At 44.3% G+C, this 26,360-nt stretch overlaps 1 protein-coding gene across 4 annotated transcripts in view; it reads left to right on the top strand.

Annotated features, from left to right (window-relative positions):
- The first annotated feature begins 580 nt into the window (after positions 1-580).
- SERTAD2 (SERTA domain containing 2) overlaps positions 581-26,360 on the top strand; it is a 79,059-nt gene continuing 53,279 nt past the window's right edge. Inside the window, exon 1 of one of the 4 annotated variants that reach the window (XR_012579440.1) lies at positions 581-1,179. The gene's annotated coding sequence lies outside the window, so the exon portion shown is untranslated. Of the gene's footprint in view, positions 1,180-1,830; positions 2,884-26,360 lie in introns of those variants that run through there. The other 3 variants (XM_014268745.3, XM_014268741.3, XM_026794936.2) reach the window with 3 other exon arrangements.

The raw sequence follows: 26,360 nt of genomic DNA, 5'->3' as shown, positions 1-26,360 counted from the left end.
GAGGAATTGCTATTGCTCCAATTTTTTTTCGTTCACCTGGTTAAATTCTGACACCGTACGGGATCCCGGGATGTGCTTTGTTCTCTAAAACCCTGCCACAATCAGAAAACAGCCGAGACCTCGAGCCGTGACACCTGTCAAACACAGGCAGCAACCGCAGCTCGCCACTTGCAGACGCGGCGTCCCGAGGGAAGCCCCCAGCCCCCTCCCCGGCTTTACCCCGCCGCCGGCGGGGCCTCCCCGGCTTCCCCCGGACCAGGCCCCGGCCCCGCTCTCCTTCCTCCCGCGGGAAACGACCTTGGCGGCGCCGGGGCCAGCCCCGATCCGCCCCGGCCGCCTCCCGCTCGGCAGGCGGCTCCGGGCCGAGCCCTTCCCCTCCCCGGGGTCTCGGAGGCGCCGGCCCCGCCTGGCCCCGCCTGGCCCCGCCGTGGTTCCGCCGCCCGCGGCCGCCGCCCCCGCTCCCTGCGTGACCATCTCCCCGCCGCGCCCCCGCGCGCTTCCCATTGGCCACCCGCCCCGCCAATCAACCCGGCTCTCGCTTTCTATTGGCCGCCGGCCGGGCCGGCGCGCGGGTCCCGCCCCGCGGGACTCCCCCCGGCCCTCCCCGGCACTTGGCGGCGGAGTGTCCTCAGAAGACTCGCAGGGCCGGAGAGGCCGCTCCGCCGCCGGCGGCCGGCCCGCGCTGCCATTGGCCGCTCACCCTGCCAATCTACCTGATCGCGGCGCGCTGTTGGCTGCCGGGCGGGCGGGGGGCGGGGCGCTCCCCCCGCCCCCGCCCGCGCGGTGCCGCCCTGTGACCAACTCCCGTGTGTGAGTCACGGCAGCGCCGTCAATGCCGTGTGCGGGCGGGCGGCGCTGCCTGGGCTGCCCCGGCCCCCCTCCCCCGGCACAGGGCTGGCGGGCCGCACTTGTCACCGTGTCACATCCTCCCCGCCGCCTGCCGACCCGGCTCACCCTCCCCAGCTCGGCCGCCGCCCGGGGCCGCCGCGGCGGCATGGGATAGAGCCGGGCACAGCCGCCCCCGCCGCTGGTTTCACGTTGACCTCCCCGCGGTTTAAATCCCTCCCCGCGTGTCCCCCCCGCCGCCTGCTCGCCTCCCCCGCGGCCCCTCTCTCCGCCGAGCCCCCGCTCCCCCGGGCGCCTCCCTCGCCGGTCCTCGCCGCGGAGCCCCCGGAGCGGGTGAGTGCCGGGCTCGGCCCTCCCGGGCTCGCTGAGGGGCTGGGGGTGCGGGGGCGCGGGCCGGGGCGGCCCCCGACAACTGTTCCAAAGTTGGGGCATTCCCCTCCCGGCGCAGCCTGGCGCTGCCCGCTCGGACTGCTAAAGAAGGGGAAAAAAACCCATTGGTATAACCCCCCGGCATCATTGCCAACTTCTAGTGCGTGTCGTGCTGCCGGCGAGTGCAATTTTGAATTTATTTTGGTTATCTTCCCCGCCCTGGTTGAGGCTGTGGTGATGGTTGACGTGCGGGTATCCCGAAAGCCGCCCGGGTGGAACAGCCCCTCCATGCCGGGCTCTGGCCACTGTCCGTGCTGGAAAAGCGAGGAAAGGCACCTTTTGTATTTCCAGGTGCTCCATCCTCTCCCCAGCCTGTCAGTGCTGGGTGTTTCGCTATTACCTGGGCTTCGCTTGCCGTGGCAGGAACATGCGTGTTTGGAAGGGGAAAGGCGTGCTCCGCAGCGGGGAGTTTTGGTGTTTTTGGCTTGGTGTTGGGAGCGCTTGATGTGAACTGGTTATGTCTCTGTTTCACTGCTATTGATTTTCCTTTTCTTTTTTTTTTTTTTTTCCCCTCAATGTATTTTTAGAACATGAATGTGGTGTATGTTGTCGTGTGCTGTACGTACAGAGCAGCTAAAATAAAGCAGAGGCGTGGAAAACCCCAGCAAATACAGCAGTGCTTCCATGCACAGGGCATCCAAAGCCTCAGTACTCTGCCAGGTTTATTTATTAATATTAATTGCTCGATCTTTGTAATTTATATCATATGGAAACTAATTGCTGAATTGAAGGTTTACCAAACCTCACAGGGCTCCAAAATCATCTCTCTCAGGCATCTGAAAAATAAATCTACTGATTTTTTGTTAAGAGGAAAGGCCAGCATCATTCTGGAAATCCTCCACATGAAGTTTCTCTTTTAAAAGGCAAGCACTCCTGTAAATAAGTCCTAATAAAGAATGGCTTTACTCAGTGAGCACTCCAGTGTATGCAGAAGGTTAGTGAATTTCTAGAGAAAATTAAATCTTTACTAAATCTTGTCTTGCTTTTATCTATAAATAGAGGGAGGGAAACAAAAATGAATCAGCTGTGAGATTAAGATGAAATAGAACATCAGTCCTTTTCCCAAGGGGTAACTTGCCCAACATAACCTGAAAATTTCCGAAATTTTGCCTTTATGGGGAGGAGTCCTTCAACTGCAGTCTGTTGAATCAGTATGAAGTGGGCTTGTTTCTCCTCTGGAGCTGGCTTGGCACCAGTGTAACTTCATTACCAGAGCAGATTTGCATTAATGTGAGGAGCAATCCAGAAACTCACGTTTTGAGGAAGGCCCCTGTAGTAATGACGTGCCAAGTCGTGATTCCTCCCCTCATCAGTCCCAATTACAGCGCCCTTACTCACTGTGAGTGGCACTTCACTGCGCAAGTGCTCCCTGCGATGCCTCTGTGACTCCTTGTGTACTACACTGCCAGTCTGGGTGAGCTGGAGTGGCGCTTGTTTTCCTCATCACTGTTTTATTCCCTTGCCTTGAAATGACAACCTGCTGGATAACTATATTTTCCTTGGGCCGCGAAGAAAACTTCTGAGGATTAAATGTAAATCTGCTTTGTTAAGTGACCGTAGCAAAACACCCCTGTTTGAGACTTCTGTGCTGCCAAGTGAAACGGGCAGGTAAGTTTTCTGTGTGCTTGGCTTTCCCTTGTTTCTGCAGCAAGTAGGAAAAATATTGGTGAAAAATTAATTATCTTGTCCTGACATTCCTCTGCGCCTGTGGGATTCCACACCTATATGCGGTGTTCAAGTTGGAGTTGTTTCCTAATTCCCCTCTGTCTCTAGAACCGCCCCCACCCCCCAAACATTCACATTGCATTGTTAAAGTGTTTGCTGTTGGAATCGCTGGCACAAGGATCAGGCCCTCGGCTGGTTTTCTTTAAAGCAGTTGATAATGACTTGGATGTGATGTTGTAGAAAGATAATATTATCTTTAGCTCAGATCCACTGTCTTACTACAGTCTCAGAAGAAAGCTCTGTGCTAAGCAGCGTGTAAAGAAAATGTCCAACAAAGTAGAATTGTCTTCTGCCTTTCTGTACTTATTTATAAATCTCTTGAAAGTTTGTTTGATACTCTTTCAGAACAAGACAAGATCCCTGCGTGTTTGTTTCATGTTTCCACTTCCTCCTATGACTCTGTTCATTGCTAAGCCTTTGTGTCACTGATTGAGATGTTATTGTAATTAACATTAATTATGCAAACTAGATTGTTTTTAGAGGCTCTCCAACTCTGTATTGATACTGTCAACTTGTTTGTTTGTTGAACAAAAATCCACGCATTTCACCATTCTCGAAGGAAATTGATTAACGGACTCCAAGTTAATATATGCATGGGAAACCATAGCAAAATCAAGTTATATTAGCTCAAATGGCACACTGAATCTTGATGGATGTGGTGAACCGAGTATGGCTGGATCTGAGCTATCAAGGCAGGGCAAACAGGGGGAGCAGGAAAGGGGACTCCAGGTACAGTCATTCGGGGAGGGTGTTTACACTGCAGAGTTCCATTACATTTTTTCCAGATAGACAGTACTAAGATCAATTGGGCCATATTCTGCCGTCCCTAATTGAGTTAAACTCTCACTAAAATATACTGAAGCTGCCTGCTTGAATTTTTTTGAGAAATGGAGAAAAATGGCAGAGTTTAATTCATTAATTATTTAGCACATTTTTGATTTTAGACTCAGAGAATTTGGTTTAGGAGGTGTTCCAGGGTTGTCTTTTTAAAATAAAAGCTTAATGAAGATATCTTTGAAATATATATCCCTGTAGCAACGGTAGCATTTTATAATTTTTTTCACAATGTTAATTGTAGCGACATCCACAAAAGTCTCCATGTCTGATTCCGAATCACCCTCTTGAAACCCTTCTGAGCTGAGAATTATTTTAGAATTTCTCCCTGGAAATCAAAATTGTTCCAATATTTGCATGTTGTATTCTTGTGTACTCTTAGGAAGAAAAATAATAGAGGCGGGGAGAGTTTAAATGGGAATTGGTTGTCGTGATATCACATCTGCAAATATATGCAGACTGGCAGATTATCCCCTGTCTTAAAAATCAAGTGTCTCTAACTTCTCATTTAAATAAGGAAAATTTGGTTTGCAGTTTGCTTTGGGTAATAAAAGAGATTTTTTTTTTGTTTCTACTTTTGGTGCAGTGGTCCTCTGGAAAGTTAGAAACAGCGCCCTGGGGCTCAGCGAAGTGGAGGGTGTATAATTATATGGGAAGGCTCCATAGCATCAGTGAATTAGCATTAGCAGCTTAGTGAGTTTGTTAAGTTGTGGAGATGGCATTATGGAAATCAATAAAACGCTGATTTCTTTTCCTTATTGCAGATTCCATGTTAAAAGGAAGATATGCTATTTGTTTGTCTGCCTTTCATGTAGGCTTGCCAAAGCATTAGTTGATATGGAAAGGCAGGTTTTTCAGTTCTGGCAATCAGCAGTCAGGCTTGTTTTGTTTTGCTTTTTTTAAACTCTTTTAAATCTTTATTTATTAGATTGTCTTCCAGAAATCACACTAACATCCTGGCCTGCAAGTGGCTTCACGTGCGTCTGTTTGTCAGGAGAGGCAAAAGGGGAAGGTCACTTATTTTTCTTATGACATGCTCGTGTGGCATTGTCTGTTGTAGCCCAAATGCTCTATGTGCCTGATATTCCTGTTTCTACTTTAAATTAAGTTCTCCCAAGGATTTGGAGGATACTGATGCTGAAATCCACATTCTAAATAAGAGAGAGAGTGACCTTAACTGTTTTCAGAGGTGTGTGTCAGGAGGAATGATATTAAGCACTGTAAGATGTATGATGTGCATTGGCCTTTATTTCTTTGTCTCAAAGCTTCTCCTGCTTTTATACCAGAGAGACAAGTACCCAGATCATTCATCACACTGAGCTCTTACAGAGACATGACAGACCAACAGCCTTATGTTGCACGCTGTGGAACATGTACAATGCATTAGTTCTGATGATCTATATAAAACATTTTAATTGGGAGGAGCTGTAAATGAGAACGGCTGTCTTCTAATCCAAGGGCTTCGCTTTTTCTTCTCTTCTTCCTGATTGAAATGAAACTTAAGTTCACCATCAAGTTATTCTGTTTTAATGTAGCTGTATGCTGTGACTCCTGATGAAATGGTTTATTCATGCTGAGGTGCAGTTTGGGGGACCCCTCTGCCTTTGTGGTGGGTTTGCTGGACTTTCTGGAGCTAAGAAGGTCCAACCCTGCAGCTTCTTCAAGGATGCTGTGGTGAGCATCTGTTCTGTGACATGTGAGCAGCCTGTGTGACAGAGTTCAGATATCACAAGCCTTGTGGAGCACATTCTTGTATGAAGAGAAGCAGTCCAAAATGCTGAGTGTACGATGCAGGCAACACTAAAGATCAGCAACCTGCAAAATTAATACTGTGGTTCATGGTGACGTTTCAGAGGGAATTCTGGTGGAGGCGTGGTCCCAGCAAAGGTAAACTCAGGGGTCCAGCAGCACTGATAAAATAGCAGCCTTACTCTTATCTCTTTGGTAACCTAAACCTGTTTGCTGATAAACTGGCAAAATTATGTTTATCGTCTCCCTATGCTTTGTTTCTGCTAATCACTAATTAAGTAGATCTAGGGAAGGCCAGCGTGGTGCTCTTAGTGCTCAACTACAGCTTAGAAATGACACTCTGCTTTCTAATGATTACAAGCAGGTGAAGTGACAGGAAGGGCAGAGATGTTGGAGTAACGTGATCTGCAATTAAATTCCTGATTCTCTAAAATATTTACCCATAGCTGTGGTGATCCACAGTACTTCATATCTGGCACTGCCCATGTGTGTCCAGTTAAGGACAGTTAAAAAGCACAGAAATACGGGGGGGGGAGGAGATTGGAAAAAAATATAAAGAGATCTTAGCTGAACCACAACAAAACCTCTTTAGCTCCTACCATTTGAAATGGGGAGGAATCCCAAGAAATAACAAGGGTAAAGTTTCTCACAACTGCAAAATTACTGTAGTGATTGTGACTCTGAAAAAGCAGGTTCTAGGTAGAGAAGGAATTGTAGTTACTCTGTGGTCTTGTCATAGCCTTGCTAATATGGTTAAAGCATTAGTTCTGAAAACAACTGCATTGAGACCTTGGGGTACTTTTCTCAAAAATGTGGAAATCTATATTCATGTATTTTCTGTGGAGCAAAATAAAATACTGCATGTTGGATTACCTAATTTCAGTATTATTATTAGAAAAAAGAAATGCACCCTGATTTCCACCTGTCAAATGAAGTCAGATATTCCTGTGGATGCCTTTTTCTCTTTTATCTTTCTGGATATTTTTTTTTTCAATTTGTTATTGTTCCTGCTAGCCTTAATCAACTACCGGTGTTGCTGCTTGCCTATAGAATCACAAGGTCCATGCTGAGGTGTGTCATGCCAATAGTATGTGGTGTGTTCTGTCCTCAGCAAGGCAAAGGTTCACCCCTGCTGCCCTGTGAAGGGAGAGCCTGCTGGAGGTGTGACTTGAGTCGGTGCAGTCATCTGGGAGGAGCCAGGGCCGCAGCCAGAAATTATACCCAGGTGTCATCAGCTTCCAGGCACGTGCCCTGTGCTGTAGCAAAGCATGTTTTTTCTTCTTCTATCCTTTGCAGAGCTCACTTTCTTTTTTATTAGTTTGTTTTTCTGCTTCTCTTTATTTGGCCGTCTTTTCTAGTTTTGTCTTTCCTCCTCTGTAATATGTAATAGCTACTAATGGCCTCTCAAACTGCATCACAGGAGTGTTAAGGTTAGTGTGTTTTCCCTCATCCTGTCTGGAATGTTTGGCTGTTGCCAAAGAAATTGAGATCAGAATCAGGGTCTGCACCAAAAGTGTATGTACGTGTGTTAAAGACACCAAAATACTGTTTAAAAAAAAATCAAACAAGATTTGTGAAGTTAAAAAGCTAACACTTGTTTTGAGATGCAGTGTGAGAACTAAGGTATAAAATGATATAATGAATAAAGGCAAAGATGCAGCCTTTTTTAGAGAACCTTTAATCAATTAAAACTTTTTAAAAGAGCATATCAGTTCTTTGCTGAACCTACTCAACTGAAGGAAGGTGAGCCATCCCCCTTCCTGTGAGAGGAAACAAATCTGATAGGAAACTTTCAGAACAGAGCTGAGGTCTTTAGGCCTGGTGGAGGTGATGGCTGTTGCCTGATGTCAAGTGAGGGAAGTAGTGGCAGATATGCAGTGGGAAAATGCCCAGGAACTGGCATTCAGCCAATCCAAGGAGGCTGTTTTAACTGTCCTTTAATTCAGAATATTTTAAATTTATTCTGTTTTCAGATATTTCAGCACAAATTCTAGAAAAGACAGCTTCTCTCTTTTCAGATAGGCATGCTACAAAATCTGCCAATCTTGAAAAATCCAAAAGAGGGAGGAGGTAAAAAAGTAAATCTCAGATACAGTTTTCTTCTGTCCCTCCTGCCATGTTCAAAATGATATCTCATCTTGTTCTTATCCTTGTTCAGAATAAAAGCTGTGATAATCCATTTCCTTTGCTGTGATAATCCCTTGCCCAAATGTCCTGGTAGCATAATTTGATTGTGGTGCTTGGACAGCTATCATATCACTCCTACAAAGCAACAGTAATAGTTGTTACAAACAACAATATAATCCAAGAAATCCAGAGTTAAAGTGCTTACAGCAGAGACTAATTGCATGCTAGAGAGTATTACTGTATCTTCCTGATTGATGTCCCTCATTGGCCAAGACAGACTTGCAGATGACTTCTTAACATATTATTTAACAAGATGGTAGTGTTCTATGTTTAAATTGCTTGTTGTTGTGGGGCTTTTTTATTGCACCTCCCCAGTCTGGGGTTCAGAACCTCCTTATTAGTTTTATGGGAAAGCCACAGATCCAGATTCCTTCTGGAACTATTGCGATGTGAGGGAACAAAGTGTAGGGATTTTTTCAAGAGCTACTAAAGTAGCCTGTGCTCCTTGCCCAAAGAAAGTTGAGAGTCCTTATAGTCACTGGGGGTTTTGTGTGGTTTTTGTTTTATTTTTTATTTTTCCTTTGACTTTCCCACTGGAGCCCTAATTCTGAAGGATCTGGAGCAATTACCCAGCCTATCTTACATCTTCCCATTCACGAGAGGATGGAGTGGGAAAGAGGGTCTGCATTGGACCTCAGATGTTCTCTCTCTTTTGCCACCCCTAAGTCACACTGGTTCAACCTGAAAAACAGCAGAGGAAAAATTCCTGCTTGAACACTTTTTCCTGGCTTTAATGAGGGATTTTTACAAAGAGAGGAAATAGTGTTGGTGAATGCATCTAGCACCCTTTAGGAAAGGGTCGCCACCACAGGGATGCTGCTGAAAAAGGATGCCACATCCTCCCAGACTCTGTACCAGGCCCTTTGAAAGGCTCCTATGAAATAAAGAAGCTATATAGCCAGTGTGTATGTATATTTCTGAAGGTTATGCTGGATTTCTGCCATGCCACAAACCCTGATTAGAATAATTTATAATAAAAAGTGATGCATGGATTCCAGAAATGGATAATGTGATGGGGGAAAGAGGGAGGTGAGTAGCAGAGAAAGCAAATCTGAAGGTTCTCCTGGTCCATAGATGAACCCCAAAGTGTGGATTTACTGCCACTGTCTGTAGGAAGAAGCTACAGTCCTAATTTTTGATGTCAGAAATGACTGTTATATGGTTCGCTTAATATACATACTGTGCACTGCTGTTTGTTTATTTATTTATTTGCAGTAGGACTCGGGATATTTCAGGTACTTTCCAGGTGCTTACAGATAGTTTTTGCTCCCAGGACTTCACAAATCAGAGAGGCCAGAGGAGAGTAAATGGGTGGGAATTGAGTGCTGAGCAGCAGAACAGGATTCAAAGGATGCAGGGCCTTTGAGAGCAGTGCGAGTGAGTGGCAGAGGTGCTGTGCAGGTAAGATGGGGAGGAGGATGCCTGCAGTGGCCTCCAGGAAAGAAACAGGCACTTGGTGTGTCTGGAAAACAGAGAGGTCCTTTTGCTTTTCTTCTGCATTGCTAGTCAGTCTGTGGTCAGTTTACAGCTCCCAACTCCTGATCTCTCTCTTGGATCCTTTCCCCTGTATTTATGACTGTGTGATGTGGTGGCTTTGTAAGTGGAGTTATTCGGTCATGTTCTGTGCAGAGAAATGCTGTGAAGATGGGAGAGCAGGGGACTGAGGCACAAAGGTGTGTGCATGCAGTATGAGGCTTGACATGGCCAGGGAGAAGTGGCATTGGGGTTTTGCACAAGCATTCTTTGAGGCACAAAGTGTCATCATCTTCAGTTCATTTTTTTTGCTGTGATTAAGGCCCTAAGCATGCCTGTAATGCAAAACAGAAAACATAAAGAAAATGTTTTCTCTTCAGCCATCATTCTAGCATGCTTATGTGTGTATGAATCATTCCTCCTCCATCTGGAAGGATGAGATGCAGAACTCTTTTCTAAGGAGGTATCTAAAGTACATCCTCATAGCAGCCAGAAATTGGCATGACAAAAGGGTTATAGCAAGTGGCTGGCACTTTTCCCATCCATCTTGCCACTGGAAACATAATGATTTGCAATGTGCTTGTTCTTCAGGCACCAGTTTGCAGAGCCAGTCCTTGGGACATGCAAACGAAAAAGTTGCATGTTGTTGGCTTTTGTTTGTGGCACCTCCTCAGCAGCCCCAAAACTGGGAAGAGGAAATAACACTGATAAACTGTTTTCCTTGATTTAAGCATGAGATGGGGTGAAAAGGAGCAATGGGGTACTCATGGAATGTCCCCAGGTGTGGGAAGATGGGCAGCAAAGCATCTGGCACTGCCAGTGTAACATCAAGTGTGGGAGAAGACTTTGTTTTGCTTCTTACCTTGTATACTCTGCACAGAACAAGGAAAAACATAGTAATGTTGAGTGCACAAGGAAAAAGGTCTGATTTTTAAAAATGTCATCTGTTGTTCATGTAAGCTATCTTGTATATATTTTGTCTTTCACTTGATTTGCAAGAAGGCCAAGGCCTGAATCAATTAATTTAGTCTTAAGTGTTCCTGTGATGTCAAGAAAGGGTTTTACTGTGCTTTTTTTTGGGTAGAGGAGTGTTTAATGTGGTGTCAAAACAGGCAGTAGAAAGAAGTGCTCCTAAATCTCAGTGCCCTGTTTCAACAACTCAATTCTTACCTTTTTCTTTTCGTGACCATGACTGGGAATGTCTTTGTCTTGCAAGCAGTGGCCAGCTCTGTATGTAGTTAAAATGTAGAAACTGGGTGTTCTTCTGCTGAAGCTCCTTGGGACACTCTTGAAAGTCAACAAATACACGTCCGTGGGACTGGACATGTCTTTGCTGCTTCCTTCTTTTGAAGAGGGGTTGGAGATGAGGTAGGAGCGTCCAGGATTCATTGCCTGACCTCAGGTCTTTGGTGCAGTAATGAGCTTGTGTTTTGGACCAGTTGTTCTCAGAGCTGGGCCCAGTGGCCTTTCCTGCCTGGGGAGTGCCTCTGCAGACAGGAAAATCCTCTCTGCCCCCCATTCCTGCTCTGCTTTTTCACCACTGTCTGTTCAGCAAGGCAGACTCATTTTTGCTGCAGGAGCTGAGAGGATTTCTCCACCTCACGCAGGATAGTCTGGAGGTTTAGGGCACTGCTACTGCAGGACCTCAGCTGACTTGGATCACAGTGGGAATGGCAGGGAGGAAATCACCAGCCTGTCTTACTGGAGAGCACCAAGTCCTGCTGTGCTGCATGGGGAATGCAGGCTGCTTAGTGCCTTGTGTATGAAGCACTTCAGCTTTTTGAAGGACAGGTTCTTGCCTTAGTGTATGGGTGGAGAAACTTCCTTTCTGCCTCTTTGCAAAGGGTGGGTTCAAGATGCAGCCCTGTTCTTGGCATCTCTTATGAGCTGACTCTGCACAGTGACGTGCTGACCTCAGGAGTTCAAAGTACTGTCCTCTTCCTTGATATACTTTGGGTTTGGGGTAGAGGGAGATGGCTGGTGGGTCTGCAGGCTTTCTGCAGCAGGGCTTCTGTTCTGAGGTGAGAACAGCCATGCCCCTTTCCTTTGGAGCTGTTGTGGTTGCAAGCAGGGACTGTGAAACCCTCCCGTGCCACTGAAGCTGAACACTGTGTATCCCTGTCTGCTGCCTCTCAAAGTGCTTTTTGGGAGCTGCTCTGGATCTGGGCTGTAAAATGTCCCAGAAAGCCATTCTGCCCTGGAGAGTGAAATACTCTTGCATATTAGGGCACACTGTTGGACTTTGTATCTGGAAGAGCTTTTCTTTGACTATATCTCAAGCTTCTGTGTTTATCTTTTTTAGATACATGATAGCCCAGAGAAGACCCTTCAGGCAGAGATGCTTTGTTACTTTCTTTGCCTTCATAATTGCTGTTTATAGTATGGTGCAATAAACACAATTAGCATTTTTGGCTTATTTCAGGGTGTGTGCTTGCATGTGAAAAGGATTGGATATGTTAACTCTGCCATCTCTCTTACCTGTGCCTGAGATATGATCTGATTATGATCTTTCCTGATACATTGCTGCTTTGGAAAGGAAGTAACACTCCCTATACTTTCAGAAACATTTCAGTAGCTTGATTCAGTATGCAGTACATTGGTATCAGGGATGAGGGGTGTTACATTCAGTCTCTTCTTTTGAGAATTGGCCTCTGGATCCTGCAGAGCACTGTCAGCAAGTGGAGGATGTTCACATTGCACACTTCACCTGCAGTGTCCATCTGGGACATTTATACACATGTTCCATGTGTATAAATGCAGTTTTGCTTTTCTGTGTGTCATGGGTCAGAGTTTACAGTCTGGGGACCCCTGAGGCAGAAGAATTGCTCTGCCATGTGTGTATGAGTGCACTCAGCAGCTGTCATTTGTCCTGTAGTGTTTGGTATTTTCTAGCCCAGGTCAGCTGTGGGTATTTCCACTTTTTGAGAGGCTGAAGACCAGGTTCCCATGATCTAAACTGTGCCTAGGGCTCTGTGCTTGAAGACCAGGAGTCAGATGGAAGGAAATAAAAGATACAGTGACTTAGGTGCAATTTAGGACATGTGAATCTGGCTCCTCCTCCCCTGAAATACCAGGGTGCCAGCAGCATCTGATGTAGGAAGCTGCTAGGAACAGGCCAGGCCAGTGAACCTATTTCACTTTCCAAAGTATTTCTAAACATCCCAAACTAGACTTTGCACCTTTAGCCATTTTGAATTCTCAAGGCAATCCCTTCAATGTTAGGCAGAGCCTAGAACCTGATCCAAGCAGCGCTGCTGATTACTGGAAATGTCCTGACATCTCACTTTACCCTCTGGAGAGTAGCCTCTCCCCTCTCCAGGGGGAGAGGCCTGGAGCTGTGTTAGTACATGTGTTGTTTTCTGCCTCTGGGGAGTTTTGTTGTTGTGCATTCTCTTGTTTTTCCATCTTACACAAAATCTGAAAGCTTGTGTTGCAGCTGTGGCTTAGAAGGAGCAGTCAATGCTCTGTTACCCATCAGCACCAGACAGACCTGGTGATGAATGAGGGGGAATTTTGGGCTCTGGGACAGGGATGCTGAGGTTGCTTTGCAGCCTTCTGAGCGTGCTGGGCTGTGGGGGATGAGCCCTGTCAGGCTTTGGGGCTGTGGCCACAAAGAGTGTGATCTCTCACTGTGATGGTGCTGGTAATCTCTGACTATCAGTTATCCTCTTCTCGTTTGGAGGAACTTTGACTTAATGAGAGATCTATCAGCTTGAGTAACTTCTGCTTGAAGATACTGAGCTCTATGAGTACTGTAGAATATCATATCCTAAACTTTTGAGCCCTTCTGAGTGTAATGCAGTGCTGTTCTTGGAATGGTTTGTTTCAACTGTGGGGCCAGTTTAAATAGAACTATTGAAGTATATGTTGCTGTTCATCATACATCAAAAGTAAAGTTCAGTGAATAATGAGTTACCACAGGGCACCACAATGAGATAAGAACTCATCATAGCTTTGCAATAAATGGCAATGTCATTAAAAGGAAAAAAAAAAAAAAAAGAAGACTTTTTGTCTATAAGCTTAATTGGAAAAGCCAGGAATCTTGAGTGGAGATTTTTAGCATGCTGACCAACTGAAATATATTGTAATAAGAGCAAATTTATGTGTGCAGAGGCTGTCCAAGATTTTGATTGCTGCATGAGACACATGGCTTTGGGATATTTTCCTGTGTATGCCTTTTGTGTAGATAAGTGATGGTACCTGATTTTTGGTCCTGGAGGGAAAATGTACACCCTTATTATAGAGCACCTTTCCAAGATGCAGCAGTTGTCATTAAAACTCAACAGAAGACCATGGAGCTGAATTTGGCAGGTGGGGACTTTTTTTCCCCTTAAACTTTTAATGGCAATGACTTGCAGTTATGTTATGCTGTAGTTTTAAAGTGTGCGATGCGCTTTGGCTCATTTATGTTCTCATTCAGGTTTCTAATGTGCACACAGAAGCAGCTGCGCTCTGGGATTGCTGATAATATGGAATACAGTGAGGATGGTCAGCCCTTGGTGTGTGCAGGGATATCAGGCACTCCCTCTTTCACTGAGTTTTGCAGCAGAGCCACTATGCTCCAATTTCCTTGTCTGCAGAATGTGGCCCCACCCTGCAGTTTACAAAATATATTAAATAAAAAATTTTTTAAGAGGAATGATGTGCAAGATTCATGTCACTTTTCCCTTTGTGGTGCTTACTTTAACTTATTGCTTTTAGCAAGCAGAATCACTGTACCACAGTGGTCTCAGGCGCAGTTAAGCAGGACACCACGATCTGCCCATCTGCAGCAGCTCTTCTGGAAAGGTCTCATCTGCAGGAGCCCTTGTTTGCTCTTAAGGATGAAATGCAATTGAGCATCTGGTGAAGTCTGCTCTATGGTAGCAATTAATTATAAATATATACCTGGGGATTTTTTAATCATTAGTCTTAAATTGATTATTTCCTACCAGTTGCAGGACTGCAAAGAACTGCTTTTTCTTCCACAAGAAAAAAATATCTATTTGGTGGGCAAATGCAATGCTACAGGTAAGATATGGCAACAATAATGCGTGAAGAGCAGTGTGAGGAAAAAGACAACTTCCTTCTCTGTGGTGTTCCTGGTTTTTTTTTTTCCCCTCTAATTATATGGAGTTGGAAGAGTGAGCTGGTAGGATATGAATGTTGCCATCCAATAATAAGAGTTGTAGTCATGGGTGCCATGCAGGCATGAAGCTTCAAGAGACTGTGATGTGTTTTGGGGGACAGACCAAGAATAATTCAGGCCTGCATATGGCTTTCTCTGGTAGACAGGTGAGTTAAGGGAATGTCTGCAAAGCCAGGGCCCAAAGCTGGAATTGTGCTCCCTATTCCAGTTAAACCAATGTGTAAACAAACCAGTTCATGATGTTCCCATTAATTTGGACTGCTTACCTTTCCAGTTTTTCTAGCTTGTGATTTGAGCAGAATGAGCCAGTAGGAAAAATGACAGTCTGAAACCGGCTTGGCTTGTCTCTGGCTGTCCCCAGAAAGCCAGTTCCTTTTTTACCACCAAAATAGGGCCTGGCTCCATAGCTATTGTTCGGGACACCTGAGACAGCAAGATCATCTGCCACTGCCTAGAAAAGGACAGCAAGGAAAAACTTTCAGTCCTTTGCCAGCCCCTTCTGCATCTTTCTACCTGCTAAGGCCTTTCTCCACTGCACAAATGGTGTAGCAGCTGTGGCTTGAAAATCCCTCGGGCTTTCCCCTCACGCTGGGATATTTGACTGTGTCCAGCCCTGGCACCTTTACAGGCACAGGCAGCAGAAGCTGTGTGTGGGGCCAGTGTCACTTCTGTGCCTCTTCCAGCACAGGCACACTGTACAAAGCAGGCTGGCCCCTGGGATGGCAAGTTGTGCCATTTTTCTGACTTGAGGCCTTCAGGCCTGCAATGACCTTGAGCCTTTTGTCCCTGAAGAAGGGAATACCATGAAGAAGTGTTTCCTTTTTAATGGAGAACCAAAACTTGGGTTCCTGAGGGATCTCAGGGACCAGTTGAAGTAGGTTTCCCCACTGTGTGTGTGAGGGGGAATGGTAAGGAGAAGGAGGCTGGGTACTCAGTACAGCATTTCATTTGATTGTGTAACTCCAGTGCAGCATGCTCGTGACGTGTGTTTCTGACTTCATCAAGAGCCACTGAAGGTGCAAAGCCCCTCAGTGTCCTCTCTGTTCCAGGAAGTCCAGACAAGCTTCTGGCTAAGCAGTCAACGAGTCCACAGAGTCCCTTTGGGGTTTTGATGCCTGTGGAAAGAATAGTTGGCAGTAGAACTAATTTTCTAGCTTTTGTTGCTGACTGTGACAAAAATAAAAGCTTTCTTGATCTGCAATGATGCCAAGGCTGTGTGCAGGATGGAGAATGTAACCAGTGGTCTTTCCCTGGTGCCTTGCATCTTTGGAAAGAGAATTATTCCTGGTGTTAAAGTAGACCGTAACCTTCCATGGGATCTGGTTGAATTCAGAGGTCTGCAGCTGAGATCTGGGGGCTGTCTTCTGGTCAGGCTCACTTCACCATCAATTTTTAAATGGGTTTGCATGGGGCAGTAGTAGAGATTGTGATGTTCTATATTCTCACACATCACTCCGTGCTTTGGTATGCTGCCTGTGTATCAGTGGATACAGTTGGGATGTTTCCCTACTGAAAGTGTTTCCTTTTTTCCCTTGGTATTGCTAGAAGCCATTCTCAAATACGTTTTGCCAGACAAAACAAAATGAAACCTGTGAATCCCAAACCCCAAGATTTACTGTAGGCTCTAGTGGGAGAAATGAAAGCAGATTGCAACTCCCAGAAAGTTGTTTGAATGCTCTGTGAGGAATACCACCTGAGAAAGGGGTATTCTTGCTTCTTCAGAGAGAACAAGAGATCAGCTGGGACCATTTTCTCTAGCCTTACATAGCAGTGTAAAAAGAATTCATGGGAATTTTGTTTTTGACTAGTAAGCAAGTTGGGGAGTAGCAATAGAAGTTATTAGAGCCATGATTAACTGTGTTGCTTTTGATCTTGTGGCTGAATCAAAACTGGATTGGTTTGACCTGAAACATGAAAAGTTTCTTTTGTTAACATTAGGATTTGCTAAAATCAAGATTTTGGCTTATCCTAAACCCAAGTATTTTATATTGTCTAAAGTCCTTTAGGTTAAAGAGTGATTGAAAACAGTTTTCTAGTTTCAGGGAAACAAGAATCTTTATGGTTATTCACTGAATTCAAATTTATTTCAGTCCTCTTGAATCCACATTTTGCTGAATATAACCTGGGAGAGGGAAATGGAGCTGCAGTTCCCCCAGTGTCTCTCCTGTATCATGAGAATGAAATCACAACTGTTCAGCTCCCTTTTTCAAAGCAGTGCTGCACACATCTCTGTGATAGTCCTTCAGACCAAAACACTTCCCAGCATTGATAACAGACAGACAAAACTGAAAGTCTGTCACAGTGAGAAACAGAGCTTTTTTCCCCCCAAATAGCAGTGTGCATGTAGAAGGCAAGTGAAAATTATCCCCTAATGAAAAAGCAGTAAAATTGCTGAAGAGCACAGCTAAACAAAGGTCAAACTGCAGTCTGAATGGAGACAGAGGCTAAACCTGTTTGCAGTACATACAGAGAGCAGTATGAAATGTAGGTAACCAGCCCAAGGACTGTTACAATGCACAGATAATGCATGTATGTGTAGGTAATACATGCAATCATACTTTGTGAAAGCCTGTAGTCAGAACAGATTGCAAAGCACAGAATCCACGCAGGAGTTAAACAAATTGTAGCTGCAGAGCATAATACCAAGGTCACCACAGAAACAGAGCATTTTTTCAAGAACAAAAGAAGCATATCAAGGAATAGTGGATTAAAGGAGTTGTGTGAGATACTGATACAGGTCCTGGCATTCCAGCAGTGTGTATGATCCATGCTGCATCCCACTTTTCCCTGAGATATGAAGGAAAAGGTGCAGCGGTAAAAGTAAGGGTTGACAATTCAATGTAGTTATCAAGCAAGTTATTAGCATATGGTTCTGGTGTACAGAAATAAATGTTATTTTGAACTGTTGTCTGTATACAGAAAGTCTGTATGAAGCCACATTGAGAGTGTGGTTACATGGGGAAGGTACAGAGATGAGGAGGCTTCCAAAAGAGGAAATCGTGTCTAGACTTTAAAATGCCAGTTCTCAGTTTTGTTTTAGGTGGTGATATCCTGTCTGGTATCTTTGAGGAGAAATAATTGAGAGGAAACAGTCAGTGACATGTAAGGAGGTGCTTTGTATCATTTCAGAGTGAAAGATCCTGAACTTTTATATTGAAAATTGTCACCAACCCTCAAAATTTGTCACATGAGAAAGGCAGCATGTATTTTATTGTCTGATAGAGCATCAATTTAATACCACTGGCCAGCAGTGATGCAAAGTGTTCTTGTGAAGGCTGTCTGAAAAGTCTTGACTAACTTGCATGCTGTAATCAGTGTGCCTTCTTCATAATTTTTTATATTAAATGTTAAATATTTTGGGTTTTTTCAGGTTTAACTCTCCTAGGGATTGGAATGGTTATCCTGATTCTCAGCTTGGTGTTTTTATAGATAACTTGATAAATGTAAGCAAAATATAGAACATTTGACCTACAGAGTAAAGTTCACTGTTTCTGATAGTTCAAATTAAGCTTCCCCACTTTTGCATATTTTCTATGTGCACTGTACTTCTGATGTTGAGAGGGGGATCTCAAACTCAGTACTTCCCTAAATGAAGAGGAAAATAATTATTTATGTTGTTTGTGGTTAACCTACAGAGCAGTATTAATGGTCTGTAAAACCTCTTCAGATAATTGACTCAATAGAAACTTTTGAAAAATTATTTAAACTTGAAAGAAAAGTTCCATGGGAACAGAGGACAAGATGGAGTTAAAATCATCAGGAGGGTGAGTTGGTGTGTAGGTGAAGATCCTTTTGTAATACATTCATGGGAAGTAAGAAGGCAGAGGAGTGTGTATTTAGGTGCTAAGGGGAAGAAGCCATTAAGTGGAACCAAAAATCTTCAGTACAGTTAATTCTTTCACCCAGATGACAGTGGCAGTCCACGCTTCGATGCAAATACTGGAAACTTCACCTGAGGTGCCAATAATTGCTTTTTGTATTCCTCAAATTCAAATATGCTCGAGTGTTTTCCCAGGCAAAAATGATGGTATAGTACTTAAAACTTGAAACAGAATCTTACAGCCATTGAGATAATTATATTTGTGCCATATGAAAGTTGTGCTTGAAAGCAGGATTTGATGCCATTGTGTAATGCGTTCCTTTACAGAGAATAGCGTAAATTAATAAAAAGTTATGAAAAAATCACACAGGTTGGATTTTTTTTTCCTCTGGACTATTAATAGTTTTGGATATTTTGATACAGAAAATTCAATTAAGTAATTGTACTTATACCTGAGCCAGGCTTTCATAGTCTTAGAAGTGGAAGGCAATGAAGTTTCTCTGAAAGCTTATATAGTCCTTGTAAAACTTGGCTATTTTTTCTGTTCTGTCAAGTATTTAAATTTTCACCTCAATCCTTTTAAGGATGGACAGGCATTAGGGTTTTTAAAAATTATGTGACTGTGTAAACTTCTTTGCAGGGATTTTAGGGGTATCCTAAGCTTATAATTATGTTTTCATCCATACTGTGATCATTCTTACAAGAAAACTGGCAGCATTTCTCAGAGAAGATGAAGTGCCGTATTTTTTTTCTGTCATTGTTTTTATTTCTGGTATCTGAGTGGAAAATAAGAGCCAGTGTCTTTTCCCCACGTTTGTGTGTGCCCAGCAGCAGACACGCGCGCACGCAGGCACACACGAGGAATTCTCGCTTGCGCGCAGCCAGAAGGGGCTGGACCCGGCTGTCTTCAGCTCAGTGGAAATTGGCACCGTCCCATCTGCAGTAAACAACAGCCTGACGTCAGCTCTCGCAGCGGTGATAGCAGCACGACTTGAGAGATTTTTCAACTGGCCGAGCTGTTGAAAGGCTATTGCTGCGTTTGATAATCTCTGGCTGCACTTGAGAGGATTTGGTGCAAAGGTGGGGGGAGAAATGGTTGGTTAATGACAGAAATGATAGAGCAATTCCTGATAACTTCATATGGGGCGGAGAGGTGGTTTTTAAGTCTTACACCAGAGCGTATTTTGATTTCCAACTCATCAGCTGCAGTCATTCTCTCCAGGTTCTGAAATCCTGGCTGCTCTGTAGAATTCACATTTGTGCCCTGTTGGAAGTTGGAGAACAATTAAAGTGCTGTGGAACAGTCAATCAAGCAGATGATGAAATTTGATTTTTCTAATATGTTGAATTAAGCACTTTTATTATGATTTCAATTCCTGATGTTTGCTTTATTCGGTGTAGACGAGTTCAAAGAACCTGAGCCTGGCAATGCTAAGATTTTTGCTGGTTTCTGTATGTTCCATTTCTATTAGGAGGATATAAGTCATTGAGGCCCCACATTGTGGCCACAACACCCAGAAAAGGTTTACTGAAAGATACTTGGTTATTCATCATTATCAAATTAAGCTAGAATAAAGGGACCATTTTGTGGTACTGGTTTCAGAAAAGTACCTGTTTTCCTGAAGTGCTGCAAGCTCCTTGACTGCAAAGTTAGTGAAGACTGTTGCATTTCTGAAACAGAACCACTATGACTTAAATTTAATTACAGCTGGTTCTCCTCATAACCCGACAGTTGAAAGAGACTTTTCTATTGTTCAGTACTACCGCTGAAAACACATTTCCATTATGAACTTAGAGTCCTCCTATGCCAAAATCAACAGTTAAAAATGAATGGTTTGCTCTGGTAACAGGAAAAACAAACATGAAAATCATTGTGTTGTGTGACAGAAAATCAGAATGTTAAAGTAAAAGAAGTTGATAAACCTACAAGAATAACTATCTGATGGGCTGTTCTTGAATCAAAGACACTTCCAAGCAAGTATTTCAAGGACATAAATAATAGTGCATCAACTTCTGCTTTGTTTCTTGTATGGCTGCAAAGATAGCAAAAAGTTCATGTTCCATTTAGGTCCTGTCACCAGGGATTTAAGAGTTTTGTGAAACCCTGGAAAGGAATGTGAATATCTGCCAATATTAACATTTTCTAATGTACACATTTTTACATCTGCTTTTAGGGTACATTCAGACTAGGTTAATCATAAAGTCTGTCTTAGCAGGGAGGGACAAGAATGCAAGAGGGAAAGAAAAATTGGACTCTTTCTAGGACTATGCCTGCCCTGTTAGCAGTTTTTGAGCCTTTTGACCAAATTTGATGGGGATGCACAAGTCTCAGAAGTTCACAGCTTCTGTGAAAGTGGGCAAGAAAGCGAGGACCTGTCTGAGCCTACACTTCTTGGTGAATTCATAGTCACTGAATGTCTCAGAATGATACAACTGGGATTGCTGATCTTGCAGAGGGGAGGGAAGGGGTGAGCAATGGGTCTTTAAAAACCAGGGAAGCCCTGGATTTCTGTGAGTCTGACTGTCCTTGGAGACTCATGTGGCTACTTGACATCCTGTCCCCAGAGGGGCTGGCATGTGGCAGGGCCTGACTGTACTTGGTTTATGAGAAAAGCCCAGGACAATTTTAGACCAAAAGCCAAGCTGTCAGAAAGCTTGTGGTTGAGAGCTTGCAGTAGCAGAATAGTTGACAGCTCAGGTAAGGAATTTGTTCAAGAGAAGTTGGCTGGAGCAAAACTCTCAGACTTTTACACTTCAGGGCCAACATGCAACTCCAGGATCACAGCTTTGGCCCTGTGCAAACGTGAACTTGCCAGCATGTAGGAGAAGGGCAGACCTCTTCAGCTGCCCTTCCTAAGCAGGTGTGACTCAGGCTGGGCACCATGACCTGTATACAAACTTGGGAACAGGTTGCCTTAGGTCTGTTTCTGACCTCTTTCCTTCTCTGTGGTGGTAGGCTCTGAGACAATGCCTTCCCTGCAGCCTGCCTCCTTTTCTGGGCTTGGGCCTGCAAAGGGAAAACTGGCACTTGTAGCCCTGTGAAATTTTTACAGTGGCTGTAGCTGAGCAGGGGTCTCATCCTAGGTCACTTCAGCAGTACTGAGTATTTGTCACAACCCTGAGCAGAACTTCCCCTTCCAAAAACCAAGCCAGCAGCCCACAAGGGTAGTTAATCTCTCAGCTGCAGCCTCCCTGAAGAAGATGTTAGACCATAACTGGGAGGAGATGTGCAGTAGGAGAGGTCCTTTATGTTGTTGTTTTGGGTTTTTTTCTCCTTGCTTTCTTTTGCTGTGTTTCATCTCATTTAACCAGCCTGCTAGTGCTCTAAATAGGGAGGTGAGGTGCTGGGAAAGGTCTGTACTCTTCTCTCTGCCTCCAAGTGGGTAACACTTGCATTTGCTGCCCGAGGTAAGAGTTAGCCAGAGCTGCTCACACTAGCCTTGACCTGACCCAGAAGCCAGAGACATGTTGTAGCATGTTTGCTCTTGCTGGAAACCTGCAGAATGGCCTTTGGGATTCTCAGCCCTGCTTGTCTCTGCATGTAACAAAGTCTACTGGATGGCTGCTGAGGTTATGGTTCACTCTGTATCAAGAAAAGTTACATTTGGCTTTAGAGTGGCTCGATATCCAATAATGCACATTTATAATCAAATTTAAAAGATCTTGAGTCTGCCTTTGGTTTTATGGAAATAACTGTAAAAAGGCTCCCAAATAGGCTGGTCTGCTATCAAGATGTGATTTTGGAATGGCTTTGTCATGCATCTTGAAAGGAATTATCCTTCCCCAAAGATTCAGAAATACCTTGTGGTTAGCCCCTTCAAAGTAACGTGTCAAGGCTTCTAAAGAAATGATGCTGAGGGCATCCTTTTGCTCTTAGATGATTTTGGATCCTTGCAGGTTGATATTTTCAAAATTTTTGTTTAACATAAAGAGCTAAAAAATAAAAAAAAAAAGTAGTAAAGCTGCAGTTCTTTTTTAGTGACTGCTCAGTACTTGGAAATGTTACATGCTCCTGCCCTTGCTCCTTCTGTGCTCCTCAGATGTTACAGCTTTTCTGAATAGTAAGGAATCATCATAAGGATGGCTCTTCCACATGCTTGATCACAACGTGAGATGCAATGCACAAATAGCTCTGGGCAAGACTGAGGGAGGGAGGATTCTTACCAGCCTCAGCCACTGGAGCCTTGCAAGAGCTGCTCCCAAACCTGTTCTGTGTCTGCTACAGCACACACATTAGTGACTTTAATGAGGCAGAGGGCAGTCCCCAGTAAATTTTGGGGATTTGAGGTTTTCTTGTTTAAGACACTTGTACAAAGTGAAGGAGCAAAATAACTTTGCAACTTGCATTGACTTTATCTAAACTCAAAAAAACCGAGAACATTTTCCAGGCATGGTTTCCCTCCTTGGCCATGTCCTCACATCTTATTGTATAAAACATGTTCAGCTGAAGAGACCAGCAAGGGAGGCACAGTGATCCTGTTTCACAGCTTGGAGATGGCCACCACAGCTTGCTCCTTCCTTTTTTTATCCTCTCTGATTATTTCTCCCTAGTGGGCAGGGATTCCTTCAGAGTGTGTGATGCCTTTGCATCCTCCCTTGTTTGTGTCTCATTGAACGTGAGACCTGTCCCACCCAGAGGGATCCCCGAGTTCCCCACAGACATTTCATCAGACTGGAAAGGTTCACCTTCTTGTTTGGTCATTTTAATGGTGGTGTCAAGCACAGGAAATTTACTGATTTCTTCTTGTTGGCAATGCCATGCCGGCCCGTCATGGAGGAAGAAATCAAGCAAACCAGAGCAGAGGGTGGGGTAAACTGATGAGCAGGAGAGTTTAGACTTCTATGGATCTACACTGAGCAGAACAGGGATTTGTGTGCTATTTGGACAGTTGGGTAAAATGCACAGCCCTCTGTTCAGCTCCATGGTACTGCTGTTCCCTGTTGAGGCCCTCACTTTTACCTGTGCAAATTTCTTGTGGATTTTTTGTCATCTGAAATAAAATAGCGTGATTTGGGAGGGGAAAAAAACCACAAAAAAACCCATTAAAAAAACCCAAAACCACACCCAAACACACATTAAAAAAAAGTTCTTGCAACTGAAATGTCTGTTTGTACCACTAAAAACTCAGTTTTCTCATTACTACAATGACGTGTTGATTTGAAATGGCTGAGTGGCTTTAATTATAATGCTGATTTTATTTTCCTTTTTGGTAGCAATAGTAGTCGAGCAATGGCACGCCGACAAAGGCAGCTTTGAAGGAGCAGCAATGCTGAGAGGTGCCGTCCTGCTCCCTCCCCCCAGCCCCATCTCCCAACTCCTGACAAAGAAAACAAGTCGCTGCCTCTTCAAGACTTTTCTTGTCCTTTCTGTTCGTGACAGGCGTAAGTGTTAGTAACATCTGCTGGCCCGAGCTCGCTTCCTCCTGCTGTGCCGGGCTCTGGCAGGGCCGTGCGGAGGAGCAGGAGCCGTGCCAAGCACGGAGCGCGGTGTGCCGGGCCAGCGCTGAGCGCAGCGGCCGGGCTGTGCCTGCCATCGCCGGGCGCGGGCTCCGCGCACCGGGCAGGGGCTGCCCGGCCCCGGCTCTCGCTAGTGGGAGCCTTGCTGGCTCCTGCTCCTGGTGGCTAATGAGTGTTATTTTAAGTGAAATAGCCAAGGGGGATAAACAGATCAGCATGTGAATCTGATCGCATCTTCTATGAGCTTTGACTTAGAAAGTTACTATAAGTTAGACGTTACAGAGAATGCTTTTCTTTCACAATTTATTCTTTATCTTGTGTCTGCCTTTCAACAATGTTCTGTGGTTCACTAGGTGGTGGGGTTTTTAGTGTTTTCTTCCCCTTTACTGTCAGATTTCCTTGGTTTTGGCAGTATTTTCCAGAGCAACCTGAAGGGAAAGGATATATGTGTATAATTTCACAGGGACATAGAATCTGTAAAGGCAGGTGCAGACCCTGCTTTATTTTGTAATTATTTGCTTCAGAGTTGGAATGATTTGGACTAAAAAAATAGTTAGTTTTGGACTAAAAAAATAGAGTTGGGTAGCTTTCCCTTTGGATAAAATGGACAAAAAGTATTTGGGTTTTGCTTTTTTAAAGTAAGACATAGGGTTTATCTTCCTATGACTGCTTGATTGAATACTTTTAATTTTTTTCATCGAATTAAAAAAAAAAGAATTTTTTTTGGGGTCTATTTTAGATTTGGTCTATTTCATGTCACATGTGAGGTCAATGGGGAAAATTATGTGCATCTAAGAGTAAAATTTATCTCAGACTTGTCAGCTTCTAACAAGTCGTGATCTTGCTACTTGCTCTTAGGTTGGCAGTAATGTGATGCTGTGCTTCAGATTTGTTTTTTGGGGGATGGACGGGGAGTTCCTGAGACTATTTTATGTGCCATTTCCCGATGAGAGAATTTTTGAAGACTCTTGTAATGATTTATCTGGATATTTTCTTCTAACAACATCGAAAGGCAGCCTGAACTTACACTATCCTATACTTCAATCAGCTTTATAGAATAATCCAGTTGTTTCTTCCTTCTGAGTACACAAAGAGTGTGTGTGGCAATGATCCTGGAGCCTGCAGGCAGCTGCAACAGAAAAGGACTTCCGTGGTTTGCTTTTGCTTTCTCTTCCTGTCCCCTCCATTTTCATATATGTTTTTGAGAAGGCTGAGTTTCTGATAGACTACCTAGTGCAAGACCAGGGGAAAGTGAAACTGTGTTTTGGGGCTTGTTTTGTGCTTTTGGTTTTCATATAGTATTCTATCAAAGGCACTGTTCTTTAATATTACAAACAACCCAGTGGATGGAAAAATTAAATATGTCAGTCAATAAAAATTAAAATCTGAACTTTCTGTAGGAAATACTAATGAGAGAAGCTGAGTATGTCTCCCCCTCAGCCCTGCCCCCTGCAAAATGCCAAGGATCATAGTTCTGGCATCATTTAGAAGTAACTTCGTAGTACTTCTAAGTAGCTGAAAGTGAAAAGATTAGAAATCAGGTTGATGATACAGTTTCTTTTCAAATGCTTTATCTAAATGTTCAATACTGTGTCCCTGAGGAAGTCCCATTATTAAAGCTGCGTGACTCTGAAATCACCTTGACTCTGCGGGGGCGATAGTTGAGAGTTCTGGGGATTTTCCTCATCTGACTCTCAGAGTTCCCTTTTGTTGTAAGGATTTAGAAGGTTTTTTGTGAAATTGTCCCTCTCAGAGCTTGTATCATCTCCAGTCAAGCCAAATTGACAGGGGTGGCCAGAATTATCCCATGTACCCTAGGTGTATAAACCAAATCGTGTTATTAACTGAGACTAGGGGTTGCTGTAAACTTCTCCCAAAGGATTTTGGGGCTTGTTCACAAACAAACACTGAAGAGGAGTTTTGGTGCTTTCCAGGCACCTTTCCCCCCATGTGACATTAATAACACCAACAAAAATAACTCAAGAGTGCATACTTCTAATAGACTCAGTGACAGAGACCCTAACACACTTTGCCCTATGGATACTTGTAGAGGGGAGCTGTTCCTCTCTCCTCTGCCACAGCCTGGGGTGGGATGGGATGTGGCAGCTGTGTCAGCGTGGCAGCACACAAGGCATTGGGATGAACAGTGGGAGAATTTCACGATGTCCTGTAGAAGCAGTTAAGAACTTAACCTGAAACAGGAGCTGATAAAGACATGGCTGGCTGGGAAGTTTCATTTCTCTGCAGAATGCAGACTGTTGGTTGTTGGCCGGTTTTTCTCTCCTGAGTTACAAAAACTTGCTCGTTCTTTGCTTCAGCTTTCCTTACTGTAGGTTTGGTTATAGGGCCGGTAGTGAGCCAAGGCATGGGGTGTGCAGGGTGAGGTACAGGGTGCTCTGCTTTATCCTCTCCTCTACGGATATGTGGTAGCAGCTTTGGAAGCAGAGCTGTGTGTGCTGTGTAAGGGCTGCATGTCTGCTCCAGAATCTGCTCCGAGCTGTGAGGTGCCATGCTGCAGATCTGCACAGCAGCTTCCCTGGGGATAGGCAGTCCAGGAGAGAGCAGAGCAGTGCTACTACATCACTACTAGCTGGAGTAGCTGCAGCACTTGGATCTTTCCCCGAGGGCCTCTCCTTTGCGTATTAACCCAACGTGACCCTGCTTGCCTTGCAGGAACTGCCTAGATCACAGCTAAAGGGGGTATGGCTGTAG

This window comes from Zonotrichia albicollis, chromosome 3 (assembly GCF_047830755.1).
Source record: "Zonotrichia albicollis isolate bZonAlb1 chromosome 3, bZonAlb1.hap1, whole genome shotgun sequence".
NCBI classification, from domain to species: domain Eukaryota; kingdom Metazoa; phylum Chordata; class Aves; order Passeriformes; family Passerellidae; genus Zonotrichia; species Zonotrichia albicollis.
The sequence above is the reverse complement of the archived record's forward strand: the minus strand, read 5'-3'. Positions and strand labels throughout refer to the sequence as shown.